Source organism: Ascaphus truei, chromosome 15 (genome assembly GCF_040206685.1).
Source record: "Ascaphus truei isolate aAscTru1 chromosome 15, aAscTru1.hap1, whole genome shotgun sequence".
NCBI classification, from domain to species: Eukaryota; Metazoa; Chordata; class Amphibia; order Anura; family Ascaphidae; genus Ascaphus; species Ascaphus truei.
In genome coordinates, this window is record NC_134497.1 from 34,143,444 (window position 1) to 34,153,681 (window position 10,238).

General features: G+C 48.9%; 1 long non-coding RNA gene across 1 annotated transcript in view; it reads right to left on the reverse strand.

Moving 5' to 3' along the window:
• LOC142466799 (uncharacterized) overlaps positions 1–10,238 on the reverse strand; it is a 303,033-nt gene that overhangs the window by 145,810 nt on the left and 146,985 nt on the right. The window lies entirely within an intron of this gene.

Genomic DNA, 10,238 nt, shown 5'->3' on the forward strand with positions numbered 1-10,238 from the left:
GTGGGGAGAAAGAGGGACACCGGAGGAGCGGCTGCAGTTTATCACTATGGCAGTGAACAGACCCGCTTATTGCCCCCTGTCCAACCCAGCAACGATGAACTTAAGCTGGACCCACACAGTCTCACCAAGTTCGTGGAAGGCACTGACTAGATTGACAGTTTCTTAAAGAACTTTGAAACGCAGTGCAGGCGGTACAAAGTGCTTCCCCAGCATATGGTTGCACGTTTGGACCCCTTACTGTCTGGCTTGGCTAAGCAGACAATGATGGCGCTTCCAGATGAGTATGCTGATCACAATGACCACCTGAAAGAACTGTTATTGTTTCAGTACGGTTTTACCCCTGAAGCCTACCAGGGTAAATTCCGGCAGGAGTAGAGACAGCCCCAGGAGTCCTATGTTACCTACGTGACCCGCATGGCTTTATACGGGATACGCTGGGTGGAGGGCTATGAGGCATGGCCTTACCAACGCCTGCTGGACCTCATCTTTCATGAGCAGCTCATGGAGCAGTGCCCGCCGGCGGTGAGGGCTTGGGTGTACGACAAGAAGCCCAAGACTTACCAGGAGGCGGCGAGGCTTGCAGATGACTATGTGGCCAGCCGAGCCCTGATGACCGCCAAACCAGTAGCCAAGGCAGCGGTGATGGTGGCACCGGCCAGAAAGTCTGCCAATCCCCCCCCCAATGGACTCAGAGGCCGCTTGCGGGAAGCAGTCCACCGAAGGCGGGGGAGCTCCGGCTCGAGCGCCGGTGCTACACCTGCAACCGCCCTGGTCACATCAGACCAGATTGCCCGGAACCCCTGCGTTCCGGCGGACCCCATCAGGGGTAACGCACCCCAGCTGCGAAGCCGGTAGCCGGTAGCCCGCGTGCGGGTGGCTTCCACCACAGACTCCAGACCGGTCCTGGAGACAACTCCCAGCGAGACGTCCCATGCCACACCTGTCCCGGTTTCATTGGTGCCTACAGCCAGGAGTGGAGGACATCTCAGTGCGGACCTGCAGCAGACGGACGTCCGGAGCAGACATCTCACCCCGGTCACAGTCAGTGACCGGCAAGCAGTTGGCTTGCTGGATTCAGGAGCTGCAGTGACCCTGGTCCGACCTGATATGGTCCGGCCAGAGGAATTGATCCCAGGCCCTGGGATACAGATCACTGTGGCCGACGGAGAGCCACGTTTCTTGCAAGTGGCAAGAATCTTTTTGGATTGGGAGGGCCAGGGTGTGCGGGAGGTGGGGATTTTACCCGGTTTGGATGCCGATGTTCTTCTTGGCAACGATCTGGGACCGATGACCTGCACCTATGACCGAGTGCCCAAACCCGCTGCAGTGGCGCCGGTTACCCGGAGCCAGACAGCGGCAATGGCGGCGGCGCCAGTCCCCAGCCTTTGGGACCAACGTTAGCGGAGGGCGCAGAGGAGCCCGGGGAGGTAAGCCAGGATCAGTTGCAACCACAGACTGACTTACTGTTCCCCCTCACCCTTCCCCATTCTCCAGACAATGACATGACTGGGGGGTGGCCAGAATTAGGAGCCCAGTTTAGGCAGGCAGTGAAGACAGTCCCTACCCTGGCTGGCGTGAGACTTCGGGCGTCTGAATCTCAGGCAGGGGAAGGCACTGAGCACTGCCTATGGCACAAGGGACGCCTGTATAGAGAAGAAGGGAACCCAGGGATAGAGGAGGGATTGACCGGTAAGCGACAGTTAGTAGTGCCCCAGGGGTACCGACAGCAACTGTTATGGGTAGCTCACTCTATTCCGTTAGCGGGACATCAGGGGGTCAACAGAACGTGAGCCCGGTTATTACAGCGTTACTACTGGCCGGGGGCATCTCGAGATATGGGCAATTTCTGCCACTCTTGTGATGCCTGCCAGCGAGTGGGTAAGGCGGGCGACCGTGTGAAGGCACCCCTGAAACCCCTACCGATAATAGGGGAACCCTTCCAGAAAGTAGCGATGGATCTTATAGGACCCCTTATGGTTCCTAGCAGGTCAGGGAAGCGCTACATCCTCACAGTGGTGGATTATGCCACCCGGTACCCTGAGGCGGTAGCGCTTGGCACCATAGATGCCAAGACAGTGGCAGCAGTTTTGCAGAACATTTTTTCTAGGGTAGGTTTCCCTAGTGAGATCCTAACCGATCAGGGGTTGCAGTTCATGAGTGAACTGTTACATTGTCTCTGGGATGCATGCGGTGTACAGCACCGGCGCATTACCTCTTACCATCCCCAGACAAACGGATTATGTGAGAGGTTTAACGGTACCCTGAAGCAGATGCTTCGGACCTTTATAGAGGCGGAGAGGAAAGACTGGGAGATTCATTTACAGCACTTGCTGTTTGCCTACCGAGAGGTACCGCAAGAATCTACAGGCTTCTCCCCTTTCGAGCTACTATATGGCCGCAGGGTACGTGGACCTCTGGACCTCTTCCGTGAGGGATGGGAAGACTACTGCTACTGATGCTTCAGTGATCCAGTATGTAGTAGATCTCCGAGACCGGTTAGAGATGCTCATGGGGGTGGCCCAGGACCACCTCAGGGCCGCTCAGACCAAGCAAAAGCAATGGTATGACCGGAATGCCCGTAGCAGAGAATTCATCCCAGGACAGCAGGTGCTTGTTCTCAAACCCACTCGGGAGAACAAGTTAATGGCTGCCTGGTCGGGACCGTACCCGGTCATCCGAAAGGTGAATGAGTGCAACTATGTTGTACAGTTAGAGCCTGAGAGGCACAAGACATATCACATTAACATGTTGAAAGAGTACAAAGCACAGAGTATGGGAGCAGTGATGGCCATTTGTAGCCCACTGCTGGAGGATCCGGCGAGCAATGCTCTGCCTGATCTCCTAGGGGAGGCTAGGCAGGGACACACTGTGGAGCAGGTGGAGATAGGGGCACAGTTGAGTGCTAGGCAGAAGGGAGAAGCCAGGGACATGCTAGCTAAGTATAGGGCCCTCTTCACTGACATGCCAAGGACCACACATCTCACCAAACACCAGGTGCACACAGGGGACCTGCGGCCTCTGCATAAGCACGCTTATAGAATGTCAGCAGAGGTCAAGACCAGTATGGAGAGGGAGATAGAGGAGATGCTGACCCTAGGGGTTATTACTCCGTCCCAGAGTCCTTGGGCAAGTCCGGTAGTCCTAGTTCCTAAGAAGGACAAGACCACCCGGTTTTGTGTGGACTACCGCTTGCTCAACGCTGGGATGGTGTCAGATGCCTATCCCATGCCCGCCCCGCATGGATGAGTTACTAGATGAACTTGCGGGGGCAAAGTATCTGACCACCATGGATTTGAGCAAAGGCTATTGGCAAATCCCACTGACCCTGGAGGCTAGGGAAACGTCAGCATTCATCACTCCAAGTGGCCTCTATGAGTTTTTACTGATGCCATTAGGATGAAGAATGCCCCGGCTACCTTCCAACGCCTAGTCAATAGGTTACTGGAAGGGATGCAGAGCTATGCCAGGGCTTACTTAGATGACATTGCTGTCTTTAGTAATTCCTGGGACTCCCATTTAGAACATGTAGCTGCGGTGCTAGATAGGATCAGGGAGGGTGGGCTTACCTTGAAACCCACTAAGTGTATGGTAGGGATGGCAGAGGTCCTGTACTTAGGGCACAGGGTGGGTGGAGGGCACCTCAAACCAGAGCCAGCCAAGGTAGAAGCCATAGTTCAGTGGCCTGTTCCAAAAACCAAGAAACAGGTCATGGCATTTTTGGGCACCGCAGGGTACTATAGAAACTTTGTCCCACAGTACAGCGCCGTGGCCAAACCCCTGACTGATTTGACTAAGAAGCAACTGCCTGTGCTTATCACCTGGACTCCTGCCTGTGAAACTGCTTTCCAGGCACTGAAAACTGCGCTTGCTGGGGCCCCCATACTGGCTGCCCCAGACTATACCAAACATTTCCTCATACAGACTGATGCCTCGGACTATGGCATTGGGGCTGTGTTGAGCCAAGTGGGGGACGACGGTAGAGAGCACCCTGTGGTGTACCTCAGCAGAAAACTACTTCCCAGAGAGGTGGCCTATGCCACCATTGAGAAAGAGTGCTTGGCCATTGTGTGGGCACTCAAAAAACTCCAGCCCTATGTGTATGGAAGGGCTTTCACGGTCCTCACAGACCACAACCCCCTGAGTTGGCTGCAGAGGGCATCAGGGGAGAATGCCAAGTTGCTAGGGTGGAGCTTGGCCTTGCAAGAGTTTGAGTTTACTATTCAGCACAAAAAGGGTAGTGAAAACAGCAATGCTGATGGACTTTCACGTCAGGACTATCCCTCTGAGACTGAGTTCGTTAAGGGTGCCAGCAGTGCCCCACTCCCCATTAGGGCCAGTGGGCCACAGGTCACCCATTAAGAAGGGGAGGTGTAGAGGGAGAAAGGGGGTGGCCCGGTATTAAAGGGGTTGCACCCCATATGGCCATCCCCTGACCTCACCAGAGAGACAAGGGGTTAACTGGACTGCGGTCCAGGGATGAGGTTTGCACCTTGTTGTACCTTGAAAATGTATGTTCCCCTGTTCCCATGTTTCATTATAAGCATGTATTTTAATGTTTTAAAGTGCATTTCTGTATCTCCAGTTCTGGAGGTCGCAGAGAGTTCATATTTGGCCAATATGTGGAGACACTGTAGGCATTAAAAACTGGCAAAGGTCGACCCACTGAGCCCACCAGAATGGAACTTATTAATATGTGTAGATATTAAAGTGTATATGTATTTTATTTTAAATAATACCAATAGGCTGTATTCAATGTTAAGAATAGGGTTGCACAGGTATATAAACTGTGTCAACCCTACAGTTTTTAGTTGTGCTTCTGATACCATCTTGTATGTCACTGGATTGCTGGAGTTGTGCTTCTGATTCCATCTTGAATGTCACTGGACTGCTGGAGAATTGCTATTGGATACTTCTCCATCCCCCAACCCTAAGTAAGTGTTATCTTCTTGCCTGTTAATTGTACTATATTGATGTGTTCACCTTATTTAAGGAATAAATTATATTTTATTATATCTAAGCCTCGTTCAGTTCAACCCAGATATTTGGTGTTCATTATATCTTGTCATAAGCTACCGTGACAACCCCATAAACATAACATTTACATTAGAAGCGGCTAGTGCCGGAGGGTCCGTCTGCAGCCCAACGCCTGTGGCATAATGGTTGCGCCAAAACTATTCTTATTCAAAGCTAAGTGAGACTACATACCACTTCCGCATTCCTGCAGCACATATCCAAGTGGCACATTATAATTGGCAGGACTACTGAACAACTCTACTGAACAACTGAAGTTTAAAAGGAAGTTCAAAAGAAGTGAAGAAGAAGTGAACCCCCCAACTGGCCCTGATTCCTGCATTTGAACTACGCTGGAAAGGAGGATATAATCAATACCAGACTGCATCATTACTGCTGTGATGCTGCCTTTACCATTTATATTTGCTGTGACTTCACTTCTTCTCAAATTATGCACTTCTTTTTACCAGCCTCAGTATGTCTCTAACTCTATTCATATATCTCCATCTCTCCTTCCTTCACCACTTCTCTGTTCACATGAACTCCTTTCTTACCTGCGTCCTCTGACACCACACAGCTATATCCCCTGCACTAAAAAACACCCCTACAAATCACTCACACATTCTCTTTCTTTCCATGCTTCTCCTCCTTGCTTCTGGGGATATCTCTCCCAATCCTGGTCCCTGCCTTATTCATACATGCGCTCGTCCTCGCCTGCCAAATGCAACCTCTACTCCTTCTGGTGTTAACGCCTCCAATCTCATACCCATCCCCTGCCACCCTCCCTCCTCTCTCCCTTTCCCTTTGGAATGCTCGCTCCCTTTCTAACAAGTTCCTCTCTGTACATGACTTTTTCCTCTCTCACTCTCTGCTCCTATTTGCTATAACTGAGACCTGGCTCACTCAGTCTAAAACTGCTCTGGAAGCTGCCCTCTCCTATGGTGGCCTTTCCTTCTCCCACACTCCGCGCAGATGGCAGGGGTGGAGGCGTGGGGCTCCTGCTCTCCCCCCTGCCGTTACCAAACCCTTCCTATTCCTACATCTCTTGCTTTTCCCTCCTTTGAGGCTCACACTGTCCAGATCTTCTCTCCTCTCCCTGTGCATGTGGAGGTCATCTATCGCCCACCTACCTCTACTCATCCCCCTTATGCCTTTCTCTCTCACTTTGAATCCTGGCTCTCTTTCTTTCTCTCCTCAGACTCCCCTGTTCTTCTCCTTGGGGACTTCAATTGCCATATTGATGACCCCTCTCTCCCTTGGGCTTCCCGCTTTCTTTCTCTAACCTCTTCTTTTGGCCTTCAACAGTGGACTACAGCCAGCACCCACAAGGATGGCCACTACTTAGACCTGGTTTTCACTAAAAACTTCTCTCTCTCCAATGTCTCCATTTCCCCTTTTCCTCTCTCTGACCATCACCTCATCTCATTCTCTCTATCTCGCTTCTCCCCTTCTCCACCTCCATCTACCCCCCGGTTCTGCAGAAACCTGCGCTCTATTCACTTACCTGACTTTGAGTCAACTTTAAGCTCCTCCCTCTCCTCTCTCAGCTCTGCTACAGACCCTAACAACTTGGTCAGGAACTACAACTCTGTCTTGTCCTCGTCTCTTGATCTACATGCCCCGCTTTCTCTCTGCCGCACTCGCCCTTCTAACCCTAGACCCTGGCTAAATTCCCACACGCGCATGCTGCGTTCCTCCACTCGTTCCTCTGAACGCCTCTGGAGGAAGTCTCATACTCTCGCAGACTTCCTTCACTACAAATTTATGCTATCCTGTTTCAACTCTGCCCTCTCGCAAGCTAAACAAGCCTACTTTTCTTCACTAATCAACATGCACTAGTCTAACCCACGCCGACTGTTCTCTGTCTTTGATACTCTACTCAAACCACCCTCAGCTGCCTCTCCTTCCTCCATCTCCGCTCAGGACTTTGCTGACTATTTTAAGGAAAAGGTGGAATCCATACGTCAGAACATCCCCTCTGTTTCTTCCTCCCATCCTACACCTCTTCCTAACTCTCCCCCTGCCTTCCTTGACTCTTTTTCCACTGTCTTAGAGGAGGATGTGTCGCTGTTGATCGCCTCCTCTCCCTCTACCACTTGACCTCTTGACCCCATTCCCTCCCATCTCCTAAAACCTCTTGCTCCTACTATAATCCCTACGCTCACACACATTTTTAACTCCTCCCTCTGCTCTGGAACCTTTCCATCCTCCTTCAAACATGCAACAGTCATACCATTACTCAAAAACAGCAAGCTTGACCCTACCTGTCTTTCTAACTATCGACCTGTCTCCCTCCTACCTTTTGCCTCTAAACTCCTTGAACGTCTTGTATTCTCTCACTTGCTCCATTTTTCAACACCTATTCTCTCCTAGACCCTCTACAATCTGGCTTCCGCACTGCTCACTCCACGGAAACAGCCCTCACTAAAATAACTGATGACCTCCATACTGCCAAAGACAGAGGTCATTACACTCTGCTCATATTACTCGACCTCTCTGCAGCATTTGACACCGTGTACCACCCTCTTCTCCTTCATATTCTCCATACTCTTGGTATTCGGAACAAAGCTCTATCCTGGATCTCATCCTACCTCTCCCATCGTACTTTCAGTGTCTCTTCTGCTAACACCTCCTCCTCCTCTATTGATCTCTCTGTGGGGGTACCCCAGGGCTCTGTCCTGGGACCTCTTCTCTTTTCTCTGTACACACTCTCTCTAGGTGACCTAATAACATCTTTTGGGTTTAATTATCACCTCTATGCCGACGACACACAAATATACTTTTCAACACCTGACCTTACACCTGCTGTACAAACCAAAGTTTCTGAATGTCTCTCTGCTATATCATCCTGGATGGCCCTCCGCCGCCTTAAACTCAACATGGCTAAAACAGAGCTCCTCATACTTCCTCCCAAACCTGGCCCTACTACCTCCTTCCATATTACTGTTGGTACTACAATCATTCACCCAGTAGCCCAAGCATGCTGCCTAGGGGTCACACTCGACTCCTCTCTCACATTCGCCCCTCACATTCAAAACATTTCTAAAACTTGTCGCTTTTTCCTCCGCAATATAACAAAGATACGCCCTTTCCTCTGTTGCTCGACTGCTAAAACTCTGACTCAGGCCCTCATTCTCTCCCGTCCTGATTACTGTAACCTCCTGCTGTCCGGCCTTCCTGCCTCTCACCTGTCTCCCCTACAATCTATCCTAAATGCTGCTGCCAGAATCACTCTACTCTTTCCTAGATCTGTCTCAGCATCTCCCCTCATGAAATCACTCTCCTGGCTTCCGTTCAAATCCCGCATCTCACACTCCATTTTTCTCACTTTTAAAGCTTTACATTCTTCTGTACATTCTCCTCCTTACATCTCATCCCTAATTTCTCGTTATGCACCATCCAGACTCTTGCGTTCTTCTCAAGGATGTCTTCTTTCTACCCCCTTTGTATCGAAAGCCCTCTCCCGCTTTAAAACTTTTTCACTGACTGCCCCACACCTCTGGAATGCCCTTCCCCTCAGTACCCGACTAGCACCCTCTCTAACCACCTTTAAGACCCGCAAAACATACTGGACACCTAACAAGCTCCTATTTAAACCCCCAAAATACCCACAACATATATATAAGCATATGAGTGTCAGATGAATGCTACTGAGCATGGCATTATGCATTAAAACCAGAGACATAACATAAAACACAGACAAAGCTCAGTTTTTAGCACATCTAGTGAGACTCATACACGGTACAATGCCTAAATATATATGGATAAATATCTAATAAGTAAATGGTCTTTTAGTTTGACATTTTTGGCCAAAATTGTTGTAAGCCCCTGAGCCAACGCCAAGGCAGACCACATATCAGGGGTCCCTAACGCTAATATAAATTCTTAATAACCTGTTTAATAACAGGAAGAATGATTTATAGTAAATCTGTCAATATTAGCTGCAAAGTTCTGTCTGACTGAAGCTTTTATTAACCTGTACATTACCAGGAAAAGCACTCTGTATTAGAGATGTCACAGCCAAACTGCAAGCAGGCAAGTTCCCCTGAGTGGAAGATGCTATGGAGTGAGCCCATAACCATTTAAATGTGGGAGGGGGTGAGCTTAAATTAAGTAGGAGGTTGCCAACCTCCAATCAGCCATGACTAGCTGGACAAGAATTGCAAAACATACTGGACACCTAACAAGCTCCTATTAAACCCCCAAAATACCCACAACATATATATAAGCATATGAGTGTCAGATGAGTGCTACTGAGCATGGCAATATGCATTAAAACCAGAGACATAACATAAAACACAGACAAAGCTCAGTTTTTAGCACATCTAGTGAGACTCATACACGGTACAATGCCTAAATATATATGGATAAATATCTAATAAGTAAATGGTCTTTTAGTTTGACATTTTTGGCCAAAATTGTTGTAAGCCCCTGAGCCAACGCCAAGGCAGACCACATATCAGGGGTCCCTAACGCTAATATAAATTCTTAATAACCTGTTTAATAACAGGAAGAATGATTTATAGTAAATCTGTCAATATTAGCTGCAAAGTTCTGTCTGACTGAAGCTTTTATTAACCTGTACATTACCAGGAAAAGCACTCTGTATTAGAGATGTCACAGCCAAACTGCAAGCAGGCAAGTTCCCCTGAGTGGAAGATGCTATGGAGTGAGCCCATAACCATTTAAATGTGGGAGGGGGTGAGCTTAAATTAAGTAGGAGGTTGCCAACCTCCAATCAGCCATGACTAGCTGGACAAGAATTGCAAAACATACTGGACACCTAACAAGCTCCTATTAAACCCCCAAAATACCCACAACATATATATAAGCATATGAGTGTCAGATGAGTGCTACTGAGCATGGCAATATGCATTAAAACCAGAGACATAACATAAAACACAGACAAAGCTCAGTTTTTAGCACATCTAGTGAGACTCATACACGGTACAATGCCTAAATATATATGGATAAATATCTAATAAGTAAATGGTCTTTTAGTTTGACATTTTTGGCCAAAATTGTTGTAAGCCCCTGAGCCAACGCCAAGGCAGACCACATATCAGGGGTCCCTAACGCTAATATAAATTCTTAATAACCTGTTTAATAACAGGAAGAATGATTTATAGTAAATCTGTCAATATTAGCTGCAAAGTTCTGTCTGACTGAAGCTTTTATTAACCTGTACATTACCAGGAAAAGCACTCTGTATTAGAGATGTCACAGCC